This window comes from Dermochelys coriacea, chromosome 5 (assembly GCF_009764565.3).
Source record: "Dermochelys coriacea isolate rDerCor1 chromosome 5, rDerCor1.pri.v4, whole genome shotgun sequence".
Taxonomy (NCBI): Eukaryota; Metazoa; Chordata; order Testudines; family Dermochelyidae; genus Dermochelys; species Dermochelys coriacea.
In genome coordinates, this window is record NC_050072.1 from 122,081,755 (window position 1) to 122,105,212 (window position 23,458).

The 23,458-nt window shown below is 47.2% G+C and overlaps 1 long non-coding RNA gene across 1 annotated transcript; it reads left to right on the forward strand.

The window, feature by feature from the left end:
• Window positions 1-1,990: 1,990 nt before the first annotated feature.
• Window positions 1,991-21,489, forward strand: LOC122460245. Its single transcript, XR_006281432.1, has 3 exons — window positions 1,991-2,002; window positions 6,651-6,654; window positions 21,400-21,489. It is a non-coding gene; the product is annotated as an uncharacterized LOC122460245 (long non-coding RNA).
• Window positions 21,490-23,458: the final 1,969 nt, after the last annotated feature.

Consider the following 23,458-nt stretch of genomic DNA (forward strand, 5'->3'; position numbering starts at 1 on the left):
GAAGCCTGAATTTCCTAGCAGTATGACAAACTAAGGAAAAATGCATCCAACACATTTCCTGTGAGAACTTCAACTTCCTGGCATGATACATATTTAAATGACTGGGAGAAAAAAAAAGGTCAGCTGCCTGAGGCATTGAACTAACAATTCAGGAACTGCCTTTTATATAAAACCACAGTTCATTTTTTTGGTTATAAAATATTTTGTCTTAAGATTTAATCAGTGTATGTGCAGGACATCAGCGTACCCAGGAAATTGCATTCACATGGAGTAAGACTGCCTAATTTTCTGGAGAAGCAAGCTGCTTTGGTATGGCTTGGCAGGCACTCCTACAAACATATGGGACTGTTATGTCAAAAACAATTTGTTTCCTCATGGCAGCTGCAGCATTTTTGATCTGAGCACTCACTATCAAGACTCAGCACTGTAAGGCTGCCTGGGGGATTGCCTGCTAGAGCCTGGTTTCAAATTCCAGTAAAGTCAGCCTCAAACAGATCCTGCATATGTGATAGGCACCTTGTGCTTCAAGACACAAATTCCTTTTCCTGTCAAAGAACTAGCATGCTGTTCGATACTGATAGACAACCTCAAGACAGAAAAGCACAGATTCTTAGATTCTTAGATTCTGAGGCCAGAAGGAACCATTGTGATCAGTGAGTCTGACCTGTATAGCACAGGTCTGAGAACTTCGCCCAAATAATTCCTAGAGCAGATCTTTTAGAAATACCTCCAAATCTTGATTTAAAAATGGCCAGTAATGGAAAATCCACCATGACCCTTGGTATATTGTATCAACGATTAAATAATTACGCTCACCATTTAAAATGTTTGCCTCATTTCCAGGCTAAATTTGTCTAGCTTCAGCGTCCAGCCATTGGAAATGTTAGACCTTTGTTAGCTAGGCTGAAAACCCCATTGTTAAATATCTATTCCCTGCCATGTTGGTACTTAGACTGTGATCAAGTTACCCTGTCACAGAGTCCACTCACCATTGGTGGCGTCTCCCCCTTGCCATTGTGGGGATTAGCTCTGCCAGGCTTTGCACTCTCCTCTGGAGGTGTTTTCACCTGTTCTCTCTTGCCCTGTGGTCCATCTCACTCCATGTACTGCAGCCTCCTTTCCATGACTCAGCCCTCTGGCGAGTCACCGTACGTGGTCCCCTCTTCCAGGGTATCAAAATCCCTCTTGGCAAATGGGCTCAGGCAGTTTTCCTGCTCACTGCTGGTGTCACTTTGCCAGTGGCTGGTAGGGGACCTGGGCCTGCCCTCTAATCATAGGTGGCGTGTAACTCTTGTGTTTGTGGAGGCTGGGCACGAGCACCGGAAGCTCCCTCGAAGTAAGGGGGGGGCCCCCACAGGTGCCTGGACAGTGGGCTCCCCTCGGTCCACCCAGAGGCCCCATCCCAGCTTGGCCTCCTCCCCTGAGGGGCTACCCCTATTCCAGCTCCAACTTTCTAATCACACAAAACCGAACACCCCTGCCTCACCCCCTCCACCATGCCCCCTTCTCAGAGGCCCCACACATGCCTCTCTCCTTCTCTGAGGCCCCTCTCCTGCTTGCTCCATCCCCCCTCCCTCCATCATTCACTTTTCCCCACCCTCACTCACTTTCACCGGCCTGGGGCTGGGGGTTGGAGTGTGGGAGGGTGTGAGGGCTCTGGAGTGGGGCTGGGGATGAAGGGTTTGGGGTGCTGGAGGGGACTCCGGACTGGGGCAGGGGGTTGGAGTGTGGGGGGTGAGGGCTCCAGCTGGGGTGGAGCCATGGATGAGGGGTTTGGGGCACAGGAGGTGGCTCCAGGCTGGGCAGGCGGTTGGGGTGCAGGAGGGAGTGTGGAGTCCCGGCGGCGCTTACTACGGCTCTAAGGAAGTGGCCGCCAGGTCCCTAAGGCCTCTAAGTGCATAGGCAGCCACGTGGCTCTGCGCAGTGCGTGCTGCCTTCATCCCCACATCACAGTTCCTGGCCAATGGGAGCTGTGGAACCGGCACTGGGGCGGGGGCAGCGTGTGGACCCTCTTAGTCCCTGCCTGGCTGCTCCAGCACCTAGGGGCCACAGGAACCTGGCGGCCACTCCCGGGAATAGCACCTTAGCTGCCTGCCGCTCGCTCCTCTCTGCTCGCCCCCTCCCCCGAAGGGCCCCCCACCCGCCGCTCGCATCCCTCTCTGCCTGCCCACTCCCTTGAGCCCCCGGCTGCCGCTCACTCCTCTCTGCTAGCCCCCTCCCCCCGAGTCCCCCCACCCGCCGCTCGCTCCTCTCTGCCCTGCCCACTCCCTTGATCCCCCCGGCTGCCGCTCGCTCCTCTCTGCTCGCCACCCTCCCCCGAGTCCCCCCCACCCGCCGCTCGCTCCTCTCTGCCTGCCCACATCCCTTGATCCCCCCGGCTGCCGCTCGCTCCTCTCTGCTCGCCCCCTCCCCCGAGTCCCCCCCCCCGCCGCTCGCTCCTCTCTGCCTGCCCACTCCCTTGATCCCCCCGGCTGCCGCTCGCTCCTCTCTGCTCGCCCCCTCCCCCGAGTCCCCCCACCCGCCGCTCGCTCCTCTCTGCCTGCCCACTCCCTTGATCCCCCCGGCTGCCGCTCGCTCCTCTCTTGCTCGCGCCCCCTCCCCCGAGTCCCCCCACCCGCCGCTCGCTCCTCTCTGCCTGCCCACTCCCTTGATCCCCCCGGCTGCCGCTCGCTCCTCTCTGCTCGCCCCCCCCCCCCGAGTCCCCCCCACCCGCCGCTCGCTCCTCTCTGCCTGCCCACTTCCCTTGATCCCCCCGGCTGCCGCTCGCTCCTCTCTGCTCGCCCCGTCCCCCGAGTCCCCCCACCCGCCGCTCGCTCCTCTCTGCCTGCCCACTCCCTTGATCCCCCGGCTGCCGCTCGCTCCTCTCTGCTCGCCCCCTCCCCCGAGTCCCCCCACCCGCCGCTCGCTCCTCTCTGCCTGCCCACTCCCTTGATCCCCCCGGCTGCCGCTCGCTCCTCTCTGCTCGCCCCCTCCCCCGAGTCCCCCCACCCGCCGCTCGCTCCTCTCTGCCTGCCCACCCCTTGATCCCCCCGCTGCCGCTCGCTCCTCTCTGCTCGCCCCCTCCCAGAGTCACCCCCACCCGCCGCTCGCTCCTCTCTGCCTGCCCACTCCCTTGATCCCCCCCGGCTGCCGCTCGCTCCTCTCTGCTCGCCCCCTCCCCCGAGTCCCCCCACCCGCCGCTCGCTCCTCTCTGCCTGCCAACTCCCTTGATCCCCCCGGCTGCCGCTCGCTCCTCTCTGCTCGCCCCCTCCCCCGAGTCCCCCACCCGCCGCCGCTCCTCTCTGCCTGCCCACTCCCTTGATCCCCCGGCTGCCGCTCGCTCCTCTCTGCTCGCCCCCTCCCCCGAGTCCCCCCCACCCGCCGCTCGCTCCTCTCTGCCTGCCCACTCCCTTGATCCCCCCGGCTGCCGCTCGCTCCTCTCTGCTCGCCCCCTCCCCCGAGTCCCCCCACCCGCCGCTCGCTCCTCTCTGCCTGCCCACTCCCTGATCCCCCCGGCTGCCGCTTCGCTCCTCTCTGCTCGCCCCCACCCCCCCGAGTCCCCCCACCCGCCGCTCGCTCCTCTCTGCCTGCCCACTCCCTTGATCCCCCCGGCTGCCGCTCGCTCCTCTCTGCTCGCCCCCTCCCCCGAAGTCCCCCCACCCCGCCGCTCGCTCCTCTCTGCCTGCCCACTCCCTTGATCCCCCCGGCCGCCGCTCGCTCCTCTCTGCTCGCCCCCTCCCCCGAGTCCCCCCACCCGCCGCTCGCTCCTCTCTGCCTGCCCACTCCCTTGATCCCACCGGCTGCCGCTCGCTCCTCTCTGCTCGCCCCACCCCCGTTTTCCCCCCACCCGCCGCTCGCTCCTCTCTGCTCGCCCCTCCCCCGAGCTCCGCCACCCACTGCTTGCTCTTCCCCCCCCCGCCTTAAGGGCGAGCGAGGGGAGGTGGGGGCGGTGGAGAACAACAAGTGGTGGGGCCTTGAGGGAAGAGGCGAAGTGAGGGCGGGGCCTTGGGGGGGAGAGACTGACCAGGAGCAGGGCCTCGGGGGGGAAGTGTGGATGGGGACACGGGGGAAGAGGCCAAGCGGCCGCTTGGGCAGGGCTATGGTCCAGGTGCCGGTGGCCCCCCCCACTTCCGGAGCTGCTGACGGCAGCACTCCCAAGCGGCAGGCTGGCACTCCTCCAAAGGGGGGTGCACAGCAATCCGGCATTTCTTGCCCAAGTCCCTTATACCTGCTGCCCATGCCTTCTACTCTGGATCCCGGCTCAGGGCCCTCTCAACAGCAGCCCAGACCTTGCTGCTTTTCCACCTTCCCTGGCTTCCCCCCTCTCTGGGTTCACCAGCGTCCTAACTCCCTCCTCTCAGGGAGTAACTGTGGACTACCCTCGAACCCCTAACACACCGCCCTCCTCACAGGGAGTGACTGCAGACTACCTCCCTGCAGCCCCCTTCCTCTCTCAGTTCCTCAGCTTTACACAGGCCCCAGCTGGTAGGGTTGCCAACTCTGACTCAAGCTATTCCAGGAAATGTCATTATCCAAACCAAACCCACAAATTCAAACACTCCCAAACTTTGGGAAAAGTCAGAACTGAATCCAGACCCAAGCTGTAGCTCAGGCCTGTATTCTGGGGAATAGGGGGTGCTATCTGAATGTTTGGGGTGTGAACCAAATTTCTGGAGCTTTTCAAACATTTCTAGAGACTTCATTAAAATATAAATAGTCGCCCCTCCCCACTCTAAACAATAAGCCTTACATACTTCTCAGAGCTCCCTTTTGTAGATACTGTTTAGACAAATATATTTTAGCAAGTCTGTTTTAGAAAACGACAAATGTGCACAATAAATCCCCAACTATGGGCACTGGAGCCGAGCCTCTCCGGCTTCGTGGATGGAATCAGTAGACTGGCAACAACCCAAACTCTTCTCTATATGGATGTGTTTTCCATCATGTATGGAGGATAATCTACTGCTGCAAAAAGGCAGAAGTTTTGCCTCTGGGGCATGCTTCTGCCTTCCCTAAAAAAGCCCCTCCATTGGAACTCCATGGAGTTGGAGATTGTGGAGTCACAGGAGTTAGCCGGGCTCTGTCAGATTCTTCATCCATCCAGACACCAATGGTATAAAACACAGGGGGACCTGAAGCTGTAAGGACTTTGATTCCCCTCTCCCCACCTTTGCATTTTGGAAACCCACGTAGAAGGGAATCCACCCAGGCAGCCAGTCAAGCCAAACCAGAGGAACACAGATTGTATAGGGTTGGAAGACAAGTGACAGTCACACAGATGCTCATTGTCTCCCACAGATCTTAGTGGGCTGCTGGCTAAGGAAGTGGAGCCTCTAGATTCTTCCATGGTGGGAGACTACCAGAATAGATCTTAGCCAAAAGGCTGAAATGATCAAGTGTTGACTGTGTGTTAACTCTTTATCTATAGTTATAAGAGGACGCCGTGCTAAATAAAAGGGACACAATTAGCTCAGCAATACAGTCTAGTTCTCAAGGCCAAAATATGTTATATAATTATTAATCCACATGAAACTTGCGTCCTTTCACTAGGCAAGTTACTTACGAAAATCAAGAAAAAGTTACACTAACAATGAGTCTCTATAGGTAAGCTCTCCACTGTTAACCTGCTGGAAGAAGGGGGTGGGGAAAATAAACTTCTTATATATGCAATATGACTATCCAACCATATCCAAATATTATAAGTAATACTTATAAGCTACAAAACCCCCAACCCAACTGAATGGTTGTTTTAATAAATCTTGTGCCTAGGTAAACACCAGCACCACCTACCTCCTAAGTTCCCGGTATAGTACAGGGCTCCCTTGTCTCCTTCACAACATTTCTCCCTGTTTTACTCTTTACAGTGTAAACCCCTCCACATTAGTTACATTGACTTACCCAGGTCAGTCATTGGCTCTATTGAATCTTTAGCTCTTCCCTCTTTTTAAGTTAAAGGGAACTCTGCATAATGCATTTATTTATTTATACTATGTTTCACTCTAGACATGAAATCTTTAAAGGCTTCTACTCTCTGGGCAGTTGCCAGCATTCTAGCTTCATGAGGGAAAAAATATGCCACTGTCATTGAAAGCAATCAGTGCTGAATATATGTAGAAGAAAGAACGGTTTCCAAACAGCAGAGAGACATAAAACAGAGGGCAAGGCTGCTTGCCAGTCATTCTGTAAAAAGAAGAAAACCAGCAAAGGTTTAATATTTCTTCCAAGGTCACTTAAGTCTCATTAGCAATCCTAAGTTTAACTCAGTCCAAAGGACATAAAACCCATGTCAAGAACAGTATCTCGTTTCATGTTAGAGCCTGGAGAAAAACATTTCTTCTCACAGTTCCTACAACAAGCTTATCTGGTTTCCTGCATAAAAATGTAGGCTTGCCCTCTGTCATTCACCCACAAGCTGGCTGGATATAAAATGGCCACAGAAAAACCCATTAATTCCAGCTGGCACATGGGTTTAGCTAAGGCTTTTCTGGCCTGTCAGCTGAAGGGAGAAGAGTCAGAAAAAAACCAATTGCTAGTTCTCTGGGCATGTTTCAGAATTTGGTTTCCAGTTTGGAATATTTCTCAATCCACTGGCACAGTTCTAGAGAAGCTTCCTGAAGTCCATTGGCTGCTTTCCTAAGTTATTTGAGTTCAGCACAACACTCTGGAATCAGCCGGGTTAGAGACTCTTCTCTTTTTTGTGTAGATCCATCTGTCTGTTGGGTCCAGATGCTTCTGTGCAATGTTTAAACTTAGCTGCTGCTCCAATAAGTGGTGTAGTTATAAGATTAAGTTCTACTGGAGCTACAGATTCAGCTCCCTCTAGTCTCTCTACAAGGGCACATTCTATGAGCGCTTTTGAAAAGCGCGGCTCTCCCAAATATGGGCTTTCATAGTACAGGAGGCCATTCACTGAAAAAGAAAAGGAAGACTTTGTGAAGAACATGTGTCCTCCAGGTCAGAGTCCTCCAAACAGATAGAGGAATAAATTATGCCTCATTGAAACTATGTATGAGCTCAACATTTCTCTGCCATCTTTAAAAGGTGTGATAACTTTTCCAGAACAGATCCTGACAAGACATTTTTGTTCCCTTTTAACTTTCCACTGTATTAGGTTTTTGAAAGGGAAATAGATATATATTCATAGATTATAATTGTGATAATAATATAATTATTGTGATATAATTGTGAAAATTTAGTATGACCTCTTGTATAACAGGCATAGGATTTGTCTGAATTAATTCCTTTTTGAGCATATCTTTTATAAAAATAGCCAATCTTGATTTTAAAATCACCAGTGATGGAGAATCGAGCACAACCCTTGGTCAGTTGTTTCAACGGACAACTACTCTAACTGTTAAAAATTTGCCCCCTCTCCCCCCAAAAAGTCCCACAAATGTTTGAATTTTTTTGCTTCCAGGTTTCACCCCTTTTAAGTTGGTTTTCTACAAAAATTCAAATCTCCCACTTTGTTGGCATAATTGGTTATGGCAGGTAAATAACCAAGCTTAGTGTTCTCACCAGAAGCAGCTACATGCTCATCCAAGTAAATTGAAACATCGACTTCTGACCAATCACAATTAACAGCTCATGATCAACTGGAAAATTTAAAAAAAAGACATAAAATTAAAGAATGCATCAAATAAAGGAAATTACTGTTTGGAGGGTAAGTTAGTCAGATGTTGTTTGCTACAATTTTTCCACTTCCATATAGCTCTAATAAGCAGCTTGCTGTATTTTGACCCTAAACTGGCCCATGTTCCAGGAGTAGCTTTTTACCAAAGTTTTTGTAAAAGTTGCAGCCTCTCTTTTTATAGGCAGATCCCATTATGGTGATCCATAGCGAGGTGACCTTTAATCACACCGGGTTGCTCAAGCTGTTGGCCATGATCGCCACCTTTCACTCAGGCTAAATGAGGCAACAATTAAATTTCTCTTTATTTAGTGATAGTTGAAACATGGAAAACCACTGCCCAAGGACGAGATAACACACAAAGCTGGGCAGTGGCTGAGCCATGTTGTCCAAGGGGTTTACCATGCAAGAGCTGGCTCCAGGCACCAGCGAACCAAGCAGGTGCCTGGGGCGGCAAATGTAAAGGGGCAGCAGGACGTTGGGCTCTGGAGTGGCAATCAGCCTTTGGCGGCAGCGGGATTTCGGCGGCCCGCTCCGTCACAGCATGTTTTCGCACTTGGCGGCAATTCAGCGGCGGGGATGTGACTTCTTCGGCTGCACCATCACTCCACCTCCTGCAAAAAAATGTTTTTGCCACTTAGGGCGGCAAAAACGCTGGAGCAGACTAGTGCTCTGATAACAAGTGCTGGGGTGGGAGACTGATTTGATTTCAGCTGGGGGGGGAGAAAAGAAGTTATAGAAACACCACAGAAACACACAGAGAAAACAGCAACAAAGCCAAGACACAGCCAGAGACACAGTTATGGTGTGACTCTGAGAAAAGTTGAGCAAGCTTTTGTGCAGTGTTAGAGGGCTTTCCCTCCACTCTCCCGCTTCCCTGGTTCTTGTAAAGCAGACAGCAAGCAGCAAAAGACCAGACGTCCACAATGCAGACAATGCAATGTTTATTGGGGTTAATTTCGAGCAAGCATGATTCCAATTTCCTACCTACTTCCCGTTTGACCCAGTTTATATAGTAATATTTCTCAGCTATCCCTTAACCAGTCATTTTACTGAAATCTATCTAAACAATCCTAACATATTGTAACATAATTCTCTAACCAATTACATCCCACTACCCTAATTAACTTACACCTAGCAAAATTAATTATACAGCAGACAGAAACATTAGAGAACCTGACAGATTAACAACAGAAAATGGGGGCCATAAAGATAAAACAATACAAAAATGAGGGTTTCACAACCACAACTATTGATAGGTGATTTCTTCCCAGACAGGATTCTATCAAACTAAGTTTTCTTTAAACATCTTAAGATCTGTTTCTTTATCTGGTGGCGATGGGCACTATCAGGACAGGATCGTCTTCCAAACAGCCCAATAACACCTTATTTCAATGTGACTGGTTTGGAATGTGAGGATGTGACCGTAGGCTTCCCAGTTTATGGCTGCCCCTACTGCTTAGCCAAAGGCCTTAGCCTAAGAACAAGGCCTCAGACTATCCTAGTGAGAGAAGACCCATACACAGGCAGACTTGTGATTTTGATTCTTTGTTTTATACTTCTATAACTAGCTAAGTGATAAAAATACACCTAAGTTCTTAAAATATAGGCCTTTACAGGCAGGCCTGCATATCTATATTCTAACACAGAGCATTGGTTAGAAAGAGCCTTGGAACTGTGAGCAAAAACCGTCTCCCACTGTTTGATTCCTACTGTGTTCAGAAAATAGGACTTCAGAAAATACACAGGACTGCATCAAAGAAATACCTGACTCTTTCATCAAGTTCTCCCAGCAGAAAAATGGCCAACTGCTCAAGTCCAAGGGGATAACACTTAGACCAGATTACTACAGTGTAGTTTTTATCTACGACTACCTTTGAAACCCTGAGTGTAGACCATAGCAGAACTGACTTGCCAAAAGTTTGCAACTGTGAGAGCTAGTGATGCCTGTGCGTCATGCATTGCACCGGTTGGTCTGTAATTCAGCAAGTGCATTTGTTAGGCTCAATTGATAAAGCTGAATATAGGATCTCTCTATTTGAGGGGCCATCTGCTGCTCTACCAGCTGCTGCAGGGTTGTCAATCATTACTCCAAGATGCTATCTGAAGAATGAAAGGCAAAGCTTCTGTCAAGGGTCTATAATAGAGTTAATTTGCAACATCCTTCTGCATGATACAGAAGCCTGGAGGTCGAGGTGGCTGAAAAGCCTGAAGTGCTGCATTAAAGGCCTATTCTGCCCTAGAAACACAGATTTTGCTCCCAGCTACTAAAAGTGCTCCAGATACCATGGTGGATGGGCAGTGTCAGAACCTATGTAGAACAGAATGATTGGCAGTTGGCTGTGGGGAGTTTGTTTTGGGGTGCTGCCAAGTGATTTTTCCCCTTAAACATCCTTTGCACTAGTTCTACAACTTGAGGCTTTTTCTGTTAGTTACTGATTTTAAATGCAATTTGCTAATAATTCTATAAATGTTCTAGAACTAATATAAGCTGATGTTACAAATTAAATGGGCAAACCAACACACCAGCCACGCCAAATTACACAACACAGACCAGCCTTAATATTCTCTTCTTTTGGCCTGAAACAAAGAGCAAACCTTCACTCCCTTTGAAGGTTAAAAGTGGGGAAGAACTATCTGGAGCTGCTCCTGTCTGCCACGGGGTGAAACATCCATCCATTAGTAGAAGCTATTATAAAGCCCTAGATAAATACACTTCATTAAGTGACTAGCGCTCTGTATAAATAATCAGCAAGAGGAACAATACACAGTTTGCACACAGCAATGTCGACCTTTGGGCTTTGGTCTGATGTGTTAGAACTCTGCAATTTACCTTGCTCATTAAATCTCACCTATCTTTGTATCTCTGGGAATCTGAATGTTGAAACTTGATTAGGGGAATGTTCTGGTGAGAACACTGGATTTCCACCCTTCTAGCTAAGTGTGTATTTCTTAGATAAGCCTCAGTGGCACTTGTTTGTAAATCAGACTGAATTGGGGTGATGCAATTGATTTGTTGTATTCTGAGACCTTTGGTTTCTTTCGACTTAAGAGTGAGAGTTCTAGTGTCATGGGCTCCAGTTATGGCTTTTGCAGGACTAGATTAACATCAAGTGCCCTGGCGCCCAGGTCCACCTTAACATGAGGTGATTAGAAAAGAGATTAGTTGAGGATGGGTGGAATGGGGAGAAGAAAATGAGAAGCCATGGCTGGAAGTATGTAAAAAGGGATAGGAAGGTTTGTAAAAAGGGATAGGAAGGTGAAGATTGTAAAAAGGGATAGGAAGGTGAAGATAATAGCTGGCAGATAAGCACAAACTGCTCCAAGTATAGAGGGCAGCATAGGAAGTAAGAAAGTTAGAATGGGAGGAGATGAAGGCAAAATAAGTCAAAAGTATTTGAAGAGGGAAGAGACAAAGGAAGGAACATGAAAATGAGAGCAGAGCTGTATGTGAAAGAGATTAAAAGGGTCTCAAGGGCAAGAGCAATGAGTTTGAGCATTGTTTGATAAAAGACAGGAAATAAATTTAAGGTTTCAACAGAAGGAGACAGGTTATAGAGTCAGACTTTTGAGTTGAGCACTTATGATACAGAAATGAAATGTTCTTACGTTTCTATAGCCAGACTTCAAATGGTTCCAATGTTCATTTGTGTTAAAAATGCCATTCCTGGGAACCCTTATTCTACTCTATTGATAATTAAACTGCACAAGGTAGAAGAGAAAAAGCATCTCACTCCACAGACTCTTTTTTTCCTTTGTGCTTTTTCAAAAGCTTGTGTGGCAACTCTGGCACAGTTGCCAAGGAAAGCCCTAGAGACACTTCAGTAATGCTGATGATAGCATGGGATTGCTCTGGTGGGATTTGGAAAGCCAAGGATGGTGGGATCAGCATGATAAACACCTCATGATGTGGGATGATGGGACTTTATTTTAATGGTTGTTCCCCTGTTTGCATGAGGCCAGATGTAGATTGACCGGCCCACAGGCCAGATTTGCATTCTATAAGCACAGCCCCAACAGACAATGCCTTCTCCTTAGTGCAGATCCTGCCCTTCCAGTCCTCAACCGGCTTCCTCCCTACTGCTGGTACCCAGCTGGCCTCTTCCACACACCTCAAAATTTCAAGTGGCTAAAGTAGGATGCAGTGCCATTCAGGTTGGGCCCATCCACCCCTCCATAGAGGGAAGCAGAGGGGCAGACAGGACAAATTTGATTAGTGTGAGACCCTGTGCACCAGATTGCAATAATACCACTCAAATTTGGCCTGTTCGCCCCTCTTTAGCCAGACATGGAGGGGTGGCAGGCCAAACCTGAGTGGCACTGTGACGCAGTGTGCTAGGTCACAAAGCCACTCAGCTTGGAGGCCCGCTCAAATGGGGCCCTTTTTCCCCTCACACCCACCCTGGATGGCCCTGATTGCAAAGAATGAGTACTTCAACCAGGACAGGAGAGAGGACTGGGGGGGCAAAGCGGGACAGTCCTGTGAAACCTTGGATTGTTGGGATGCATGCTCTTCATCGTCTCATAAATGGTACCTATATTTTTGACTGGCTGGGCATATTTTTTTAATTGTGCCCTGTGTATTTAGGCATCCCTTTAAGGCCATCATTTTGTAACCGGAGAACCCTGCCCTGCTGGCAGTGACTGTAGTGCATGAGCTGTTAGGGTGTGGAGCAGAGTACTGGAGCTCTGCTAATGAAAGAGCACTGATCTCCCATTTGTGTGTGTGTGGAGGCATGGATTTGCTCCCATGTGCATTGCACCCCGCCACCAAATATACAAGCTCTATGCTATAGAGGCTTGGACACTCCCAGCATCTGCAGGACCTTGGACCAGTCTGCCACGGTGTTAAGCAGAGTGGCCTAGCAAACAGTGATGTGTGTTGGAGGAGCCAGAGGATGGAATTGTGATATTAGATGTATATTTGCCATTCTGAACTGATCTTATAGAACTTCTATTGTACAGCTACTGATAGAAGATATACTGGGTATGTAGCAGTGCAAGGAGCTCTCAAGATTTATGTTATTTCCATGTGTGAAGCATGGCTAGAAAGGGTTAAACATCCTGCAAAATAAATAACTCTCAAAAGAGATGTGGGGAGATAATGTTTGTGTTTTAGTGTATTTACATATGTATGAGTAGGGTCAAGGATGTAATCAACAGTCCCTGTCTATGCTGTATTCTGATAATTCAGGGTCAGAAGAACATCCTATCATTTAAATGAATTGTAAACACGGGATATCTCTATAATCATCTCTCTTTGAAATGTATAGCAAATAATCTGTGAATAGGTTTCAGAGTAGCAGCCGTGTTAGTCTGTATTCGCAAAAAGAAAAGGAGTACTTGTGGCACCTTAGAGACTAACAAATTTATTAGAGCATAAGCTTTCGTGAGCTACAGCTCACTTCATCGGATGCATTTGGTGGAAAAAAAAAAATCTGTGAATAGTGGAGGAACAAGCAAATTGCCATATGTTAATTCTGTAGCTAAATACCGGTGATGGACCTCCTTCAAAGTCATGCTAATTACCTTTTGAACGCCCAGCTTGTCAAAAGACCTGAAATTGTATAAAAGATCCTTGGGTCTGATTCTGTCATCTCAGATCTGCTTAGGCTTCATCAGGAGAAGTTTGAGTCGCAAGACTGAGGTCCCAGTTATGCTGGTACACCCTGAATATGAGATTTGGACATTGGACTATGACCTATGAACTATTTTTGAAAGAACTCTTTGCAGCTACAAAGCTCACCATCTCTGCTATGAATCTGAACCACAATGAATTGAACTCATGTCTGTATATATATTGATCTTTTAACCATATTCTCTCTCTGTTGTTTTTTAATAAATTTTAGTTTAGTTAATAAGAATTGGCTGTAGCATGTATTTGGGTAAGACCTGGAATATTCAATAACCTGAGAGGTAATGTGTCTGATCCTTTGGGATTGGTAGAAACTTTTATTTTATATGATGAAATAATATTTACAGAAATTTTTATCATATTTGATGTGGGTACCTGGATGGATGCCTGACGCTGGATCACTTTAAGGGAACAGTGTTGTTTGGACTTCTGAATAACCAGTAAGGTAATAAAGAAGCTGTTTTATGCTGGCTTGGTAAATCTAAGTATTGAAATATCCACCAATTTTATGGGGATTGCCCACCCCAATCTTTGCAGTTCACCCTAATTGAGTGACCATAGCTGGCTCCCCACTAGGACCCCGGTCACACAGTGTTACACAAAATAGCAAGACTTTAGGGGGGAAATAGCTGGCAATTGTAATAATGTGAGCCAGTAACCTGCAGCATGGATGGCATGGCATAACACTGATAAACTGGTTCATGTGTATGTCCAATATGACCTTCTGTGAAGTATTGATTCATACATTGCAAGTCATACTAGAATTCCATGGGATTTGTTTAGAACACTAATAAATCATTCCTGTGTCTGAGAGTTTGACCTGCTGATCACTTGAGAAATTTAGAAAATTCCAGTCTCTGGCTGGACACTCCTACCTATCCATTATTTTTATCACTCTCTTCCAATCTTTCCATATCTTTTGTTTTCCTTCTTGGATTATAATGTTTATTCTAGGTTTTAGGAGAGAACCGACCTACTAACAATTTAAAATGCAAACTGCAAGGCTGGATAAGGATATATTTTATGTCCTTATGTAATCCTGTATATAATATTACGGCAATAAAGCATTCTTTAGGTATACATATATATACACACATATATACTCCCCATACAAAACAGCACTCAATTTAAATGGTTTAGGTAGCAGCTCAGCAGTTGAATATAGAATTTATCACAAAAGTAAGTAACCTTCAAGCAATGACTTCAAGCATATCTTTGCGCATGTGTTATGTGTGCATGAATCTAAATGACTGGGCATAAAAATATCTGGTGTACGAGTGCAAGGACACCTAGCTGGCCATGTTCTCCCTTCACAAAAACCTGAGACCAAAGTCTGCAGCCCTTAGCCACTCTCATGTCAGCAGAGAAGAGTCTGCGACTGGCTTTCTGATTTGTTCTTATCCACAGAGGTTTTGTGTATATAAATTGCTCAAAGGTATGCATGCAATAGTGTATGACTTCTTTTGAAAATGGGTGGTTATGTGAGGTCCCACTAATCATTGCAGAATCTAATGATTCCTTTCACTTCTTGGGCACAAACTGTTTTACTTGTAATAAACAGAAGGGGAAAAAATCAAAGTCCATAGCTGAGCCTAGCTTACATACAACAGCTCACACAACTACTGTTACATTCCTGGCTGGTGGAGTCTTTTGAGTAATTCTTTTGGCTTTCAAATGCCTTCCTTTTTTCTCTCCTTTGCACTTTGTGGAACAGCTTCTTTTCCCATGAAAGTGACAGGAATGCATAGATTATATATTTCTCTTGATAGGCGTTGCTTGCTTACAATGATCTGTCTTATTGAGGCAGAATACAGAGTCTGTTTATCATCTTCTTCTGTGGCCATAAACTTTACAATGCCAAAGACCATAAAAACATAATAAATATAAAATAACAAATGGTCACACTAAATTTAATTCCATAAATTGCCTTTCGTAACATGTATTGCAAAATGCTTTTCAGACTCAAAGATAATAAATAAACAATTATTAATGATAAAATAACAATGAATAATCCACTGTCAGCCCCGCCTCCCACTTTCAAGCCCCTTATTTAGGTGCCGGAGTATGGGTGCAGAAACCTACTTATAGGCAGCCACTTTATAAAAGAATCTCAGCCAGAGAAGGTAGAAAACATTCAGTGGTAATTGCCATTGTGCTCTCATAGGCTCTCTGCTTCACAGACCAGTGGAAGGATAGTGCAGTGGGAAGGAAGGTGGGTCTAGTGGTTTAGGCTCTAGCTTCGGCATTGGGAAACAGGGTTTCCATTCTTGATTTTGCCACATACCTCCTGTGTGACTTTCAGCAAGTCATCTAAGTCACAGATAAGTGACTAAGGTAGATCAAGACTAGAAGCTGGATGAAAGGCTGTGATTCAGCTCGGTCAGGGGCCACCTAGCCTCTGACGGAATGAGAGGAGACTATAGTTATTTACCCTCTTGACTAAGCCGGCATACCCACCCTTGGCCAAAATCATTCGCCGTTCTAGGCTCGTAGAGCCATCCCCACCCCTAGATTCCTAAGGGCCCAATCCTGTAGGGGGCTGAGCACCTCCTTCAATGAAAGTTGAGGACATTCAGCACCTCGAAGGACTAAGTGCTTAAGCTGCATCAGTGGCTCCTAGTCCTTTTTCCAAAGCGTGGCTTGTCAAAAGGTGGCCTTCCTTCAAGGTGAGCCTTAGTGTCAGCTCAGCCTGGAGCTATGTGCTCTACTTCAGCTGTTGCAGAATTCTGCTACCCACTTCCTGGCTGAGGAGTTTGACTGCAAGCTCCTTAACACCAGTGTTCTGCACTGTCTGTCCCTTTAGTTGTTGTGTGTGCAATCCAGGGTTACAAGCCAGGCATTCCTGAATGGTCCTGATCCCATTCATATGACATGTTGCCTGTCACCCTGTATTCTCCCCCCTTCCCCAAAGGCCAAGTCCTGAGAGGTGCTGAGCATGTGCAGAGTCTTTCCCAGAGTCACTGGGAGTTGCAAGGGTTTAGCACTTCTAAAATTTGGCCCTAAGACCGGGTGGCAGAGCATTTACACCACTTGCCCCTCTTGGTGCTTTAGATCCAGTTTGGTGGCCGTCAGGGCACACTGCACGATCCATTTTTTCCCAACAGGCTTTGAAATGGGGTTTTAAATGTAAATCTTCCATATGGCAGAGATGGCTCCTTAAAATTGCTGGGGATGCAGCTTTTGAGCATCAGGTAGTGAGGTCTGAGAGCCAAACTGCTGATGGACTTCAGCTGAGCTCTGCATAGGCCCAGAGTTGTGCCCATGGGGGAGGAGCTACAGTATCGGGGCCACCATCCCTGAACATAGCTAGGAAAAACAAGTTCATGCCCCCATTCACTCACGCTCACATCGCCCACACTTGCTCTCTCTTTCACTCACCATCACATGCTCACTTGCTCTCTTTCACGCACTCACCCACACATACTCTCTTTTTTTTTCTCTTGCACACACACTCACTTCTTTCTGATGCCTTTCTTGTCCCTTTGCTCCCTGTTTCTTTGTTCTCTTTCCCGTTCATTCTTGTCAACCTCTGCTCTCAAGGAAGCGTTCTGTTTGCCTGCTTCAAAGCGCTGCCCCTCAGATTCCGGATCAGAGGGCTGAAGCAGAGAGGAGCTTCTTTGTGAAATCCTGCTAGTTAGCGCAGGCCCTCACTGCCACTTCCGCTAGATGTCATTTACACAGAAAGATGGCAAATTACCTACAAGAGTATAAAGGCCCGGATTTAAGATAAAATGCATTCCTCCCCTCCCCCCATCTCTATCTTTCTCTCACTGCATCAAGTCCAAATAGCTAAGCTTGGAGCAGGGGCTTACCTTTATTATGCTTTCCATTACAGTAGAGCACACAGGCCCTAACTGAGTTCAGGGCCCCATTGTGTAGGGGCTGTACATACACATAGTAGGAGACAGCCCCTACCCAGAAGAGTCACACTCTAAATAGACAAGCCACACGAAAGGAGAGGAATCAGAAGCACAGCGAGATGAGGTGACTGGCTCAGCGTCACACAGCAGATAGTGGCAGAGTCAGGGTAAACCCCAGGTCTCTTGAGTCCTGACGTAGGGTCCTATCCATGAATGAGTGCTCCCCAAGATGATCAATCATTCCCTTAAATTGTGACCATGCAACTCCCATGGACTTCAGTGGGAGCTGTGCACAATAAATATTAACAACAAGGGGGAAGGAATACAAGCCAAAATAGGGAAAGAACAGGTTAAAGAACAGGTTTAACAGGTTTAACAGGTTAAAGAACATTTAGATAAGTCAGCTGTAATAAATAATTCATCCTTGGGTACTTGAAAAACTAGTTGAAGCAATCTTGGAACTGCTAGTGATTATCTTTGAGAACTCATGGAGGATAGATGAGGTTCCAGAGAACTGGAGAAGGACAAATGGTACCTATCTATAAAAAGGGAAACAAAGAGGACACAGGGAAGTATAGACCAGTCAGCCCAACTTCAAAATCTGAAAAGAACTGGAACAAATAATTAAACAATCAATTTCTAAGCACCTAGATGACGATGGGGTTATAAGGCATATGGAATATATAAGGAATATATGGATTTTTCAAGAACAAATCATGCGAAACCAACCTAAGTTGGTTCTTTGACAGGGTTACTGGCCTAATCGATGGGGAAAGCAGTAGATGTGATTTACCTTCATTTTAGTAAGATTTTTGACACTGTCCCACAGGACATTCACATGGGCAAACTAGGGAAATGTGGTCTGGATGAAACTATTGTAAAGTGGGTGCAAAACTGGTTGAAAACTGTACCCAAAGAATAGTTATCAATGGTTCGCTCTCAAACTGAGAGGACATATCTTGCGGGGTCCCGCGGGGGTCAGTTATGGGTCTGGTACAATTCAATAGTTCCATTAATGACTTGGATAATGAGGTGGAGAGTATGATTATGAGATCTGCAGAGGGATTGCTAGTACTTTGGAGGACAGAATTAGAATTCAAAAAATCATGGTAAATTAGAGAATTGCACTGAAATCGATGAAATTCAGTAAAGACAAGTGCAAAGTACTACACTTAGGAAGGAAAAATCAAGTGCACAACTACCAAATGGGGAATAACTGAGTAGGTGGTAATACTGCTGAAATGATCTGGAGGTTACAGTGGATCGCAAATTGAATCTGAGGTGACAAAGTGATGCAGTTGCAAAAAAGCGTGTATTCTAGGATATATTAAAGGAGAGTCATATCTAAGACATGGGAAGTAATTGTACTGGTGAGGCCTCAGCTGGAGTAGTGAGTCCAGGTTTTGGTGCCACACTTTAGGAAAGATGTGACCAAACTGGAGAGAGTCCAAACGAGAGCAACAAAAATGCTAAGTTTAGAAAACCTGACTGATGAGGAAAGGTTAAAAAAAGTGAGCATGTTTAGTCTTGAGAAGAGAAGACTGAGGGGGGACCTGCTAACAGTCTTCCAATATGTCGAGGTCTGCTATAAAAAGGATGATGATCAGTTGTTCTCCATGGCAGCTGAATTTAGGAAAAGAAGCAACTGGCTTAATTGGCAGCCAGGGAGATTTAGGTGAGATAATAGGAAAAACTTCCCAACTATCAGGATAGTTACATGCAGGGACAGGTTTCTAAGGGTAAGGGAGGTTGTGGAATCCCCATCACTGGAAGTTTTTAAGAACAGGTTGGACAGACACCTATCAAGGATGGTCTAGGTACACTTGGTCCTGCCTCATTGCAGAGTTGGACTAGATGCCCTCTTAAGGTGCCTTCTAGCCCTACATTTCTATAATTCGATGCTGCCCACAGAACAACCTGACCCCCTAGAAAAATAGCAGGCTGCTACTGACCCTTAAGATTGTTATAGCCCCTGTTAATTCTGCTACCCCTATCTCCAGGGGGCAGTGGCGGGTGAATCAACATAGCTGCTAGATCTACACTGCCTCCCTCATAAAATGTATGATAATATGGGGAGAATAACCCCAACATCTATCAAAGATGCTTATGATGCTGTAGTAGCTGAGCACCTCACAATCTCTTCTAATATGTTTACCCTCACCACACCCGTGGTGGCAAGGTGACTTGCCCAGGCTCCTGCTGGACATCTATGGCAGAGTAGGAAATTAAACCCACATATTTGATTAGTGTCCTAACTACTTGATCATCCTTTCTGGCTAGGGCTAGGTATCTCATTCTGTGGTCTTTAAAGTTATTGGGACTCTTTAAGTGACATCAGGGGCAATTAGATTGAACTCCAGTTGTGCTGCCCTCTCTGGAGGTGGAGAAGCAGCCAGGGTTTGTCTCTGTCCTTCCCGCCTCCCCACAGTTTGTGAAGGTAAAGGTCTCTTTCTGTCTCTGGCTGCAGCACCCTGCACATTAAACCATTGGCCATGGTTTCAGCATTCACAGAGCCATGTGTCTCATGCTTCCTGTGTTTTGGAGCCACTCTCCAACCACGATCCATTTACAGGTTCATCTCCACTTCCTGTGATTAGCTGCACTGCAGCAGCTTACGTGCCTGTATTTCAGCAGGGGATTAAGAGGAGTTGTGAAAGGTGGAACTCGGGCTCAGTCTGTTCCATTACTTGTGTAAAGTCAGCATGCTGCCATCTCGATCTTTCAGATTGCTCTGTAACGGCAATGCATCATGATTATCTAGGCAACTGAACTGTGGCAAATGCTATTAGGTTCTCTCTTCTTAATGGGAGCTGTGTGTAATTAATTCCCCACGTGCCATCTGGGGAGAACACAATTTCCCTCTTCTATCACATTTCCTATTCAAAAGAAGGATGGTTATGTGCTTAGTGCATGGCACTGGGATTAGGAGATCTGGGTTTGTTTCATGGGTGGGCCAGATTTCTTATATTGTCTTGTATTTGTCATATAGGGCCAGATTTTCAAAGCTATTTAAATGCCTAAAGATGCTCCACAGGTGCCTCATGGGTTTTTTAAAAGCACCTATGCAGGTTAAGTGCCTAACTCCCATTGATTTCAGTGGGCAGCTCTCTGCATCTTTAGGAGTCTAAATAGCTTTGAAAATAGCTTTGAAAATTTGGTCCTGAACCTTCTGTGCCTCAGTTTTCCACCTATAAAATGGGGATAATCCAATCCAATTCACAGTAGTAAGCCCTTTGGCTGAGAGGAAAGAACTCTCTACTCTTTCCGTTGCTGAAAAGGGTAAAAGTGATGCCACAAAGATGGTCATTTGCATAAGATACCTACCCACTAGTGACACTTGGAGGTCACCGGATCTATACATGAACTTGGATTTTGGGTGATAGTGGGCTCCAAGAGAGGTTTGAAGCAGGGGAGAAACCCTGTCTGTTGATAAAGAGCTCATTTCCACGTTGTCAGGATTCTGTTCAAGGGTCTGAAGTACTCTTGGTTCCCTTTCTATAAGAATTTTGTGGCGATACAGCAGCCATAGAGGACAGTAGCAGAGCTGAGTGGGCTCCAGTGATGCCCTACTTGCCCAGCACCTTAACAAAGCTGAATTGCTAATTGGGGCTATGTGATGGTGTCTCTAGGTCGGACCAGGCAAGGAGCTCCCTTGGGACTCTTGGACTGCTGGGTCGGGTTTGGGGAAGGGTGAGGCCAAGGGACATTGTCACTGGTGGGTGGGAAGAGAGTTAGAGGGACTGCTGTCAAAGTTACTGGGGGTGTTTGGGATATTTTATTCTTTATTTGCATACCTGTACCATTTCTGGGTTTTCCCACATTTATGGCCGTGTTCCCTTTCCCTCAGCAAAGATTCCCTAATTTGTTCACAGACTCGGAGTGCTTGTGAGGGGGGAGTCCTGCCTGTTAAGGGCACCCAGGGAGGGTGCATTAGCTCTCCCAGGTTTTTGGGTCAGGGCTTGAGCTGGTTTTGTTCTTTGTCAAGTGGGACCCTAGATATATTGAACCCGGCTGAGGCGACTAGTGGGAGGGACACAAAGGGGGCACCAGCTAAAGGGGGCATGTGATCTCCCCATGTGACTCGACCCCACCCCCCACATGACCTCATCATGTGACACCCCTCACTCCCCATGTGACCCCCCCACGTGACTTGTCCCCGCCCCCAGCCCAGAGGCCTCGTGCTCTCCCTGTCCGCTCCCCATCCCACGTTACCTGGCAGGGTGGGGATGGGGGCTGTGCTCCAGTCCCCCTGGCATGTGTGAAGCCACTAATGCATTCTCCCAGGGAGCATCTAGCCATGCTGCCCGCCGGGGACACTGCCCGTGGTGCGGCACGCAGCGGCTGCTCTCTCCTGAGGAGCCTCCGGCCACGCTGCCCGCCGCGGACACTGCTCTCTATGGACTGTCCCACGCAGGCGGCGTGGCCAGAAGAGGAGGCTGGAAAAGGAGAGACTCTGGCCTCGCCTCGTCCTTTCCAGCTGTGGCCCTGCTCCTTCATCTCCTCGGCTGCCAGCTTTGATCCCCCACCCCTTGGCATTTTGAGGAGGGTCATGTGACCCTCCCCCCCAAGGGTCACCATTGGCTGTCGTTAATGCCCTGGCAAGAGGGTTAGACCGGTAGAGACTGCCTTCTTCTAGGTGTAGGAACAGTGCGTGGCACAGTGGGCTCCCAGTCTCTGTAGATGCTACCGTAACACAAATGGTTTCAGAAATGAATTAAGAGTTTGTCTACAAATGAAAGTAAATCCACAATTAAGTAGGGTATGAATTTAAAGTGGATTAAGTATTCCTGATTAACTCTGCATGCTCACTCTTGTTCTGGAAAAGAGCATCCACACATGGAGATAATCAGGAATAACTCCCTGTGTAGGCAAGTCCTTAAGCAGCAGCAATCCAGACCACCTGCGAGGGTTATATAAATCCCATCTAGTATTTACGTACCACTAGCTTATGGTAACTGCAGTGCACATAACTGTGTTAATATGGGAAGTGTGAACAATGACTACTTAAGGTGAGGTGGATTTTGATCCAGGAAGCCAGAAACCATGAGCTGGCTGGTTGTCAGAAGCAGTGGTGGCAGAGAAGATGACACCTGAAAGTGAAGAGGCAAAACTTACTTGCAGGCGCTGAACTAATTTATAGCAGCAGTAAAGAGCCTTTTGGTTCGACTCAAACAGGGGCCTCCCCTGAAGTGAAGCACATCTGATCTCTGGGGAATGCAGACTGTGTCATCCAGAGCTGTTGGTTTTGGTGGCTAAACTGAAGCATCCATTGGCTGATCTAAATAAACAGCTACAGAGCCTAATTCTCTGGTGCCCTGCACTTCGTGTTGTCATTTACTCCAGTGTAAGGTGTGTGTCAAACTCTGTCATTCTGATTGGATAGCATTTTAGATTCTCTTTGCACTGATGCAATGGAGAATTGCACCCCCAGTCTACTCCCTGCTTCTCCTAACCCTTTATCTATGCTACAAATACAGGGCTTGTCTACATGGGGACATTCAGGAAAATTAATCTGAATTAACTTTCCAAGTGGATTAGTTAAACTGCATTAAGACCATTATCAGAGGGGTAGTCATGTTAGTCTGTATCCACAAAAACAATGAGGAATCCGGTGGCACCTTAAAGACTAACAGATTTATTTGGGCATAAGCTTTTGTGGGTAAAAAACCCACTTCTTCAGATGCATGTGTGCACACTCTTGTTCAAAATTCATAAACTGGCCTTGTGAATTAAGCTAAACCGAATTTAGGCCACTTTAATTCTGAATAAGTGTCCATATGTGTTCAATGTGGTTTAACAAATCCATTTTTAATGCCCATCCTTTAGTTAATTTGAATTAACTTTCCTGAGTGTCCCCTTATAGACAAACCCAGTGGTTACAGCCATCCAGTTAAAACATGGTTGCCTTAATGATAGGAAACAGAAGGAGGGTCTTGGGGTTAAGGCACTGGACTTTGACTCAGGTGATCTGGATTCCGTTTCTGACTTTGATACAGGCTTCCTCCAATTGGCTTCTATAAGAGCAGGATAGATCCAAACAGGGATCATGCTAACGCCTCATCAAATGAGCCAGAAATAAATTATGACTTGTCAATAAAACACGTTTCATCCAGCTGCCAGTGCAGCTGTTGGCTGGAATCAGGCTGACGTGCCGACGGTGCAGGACAGTCCTGTTAAAATGCCCCTAGGGGCACAGAAGAAGTGGCTCAGACCACACATCAATCTGCCTTGCAGTTGTTCTGAGTTGTTCAGTACCTGGGTGAATCACTGAGAATGCCGTGTCTCCTAAGTCACCCCCAACCTGTCCATTGAGCACATTAATTTAACAGCAGCCACTCATGGGAATGCCAAAGA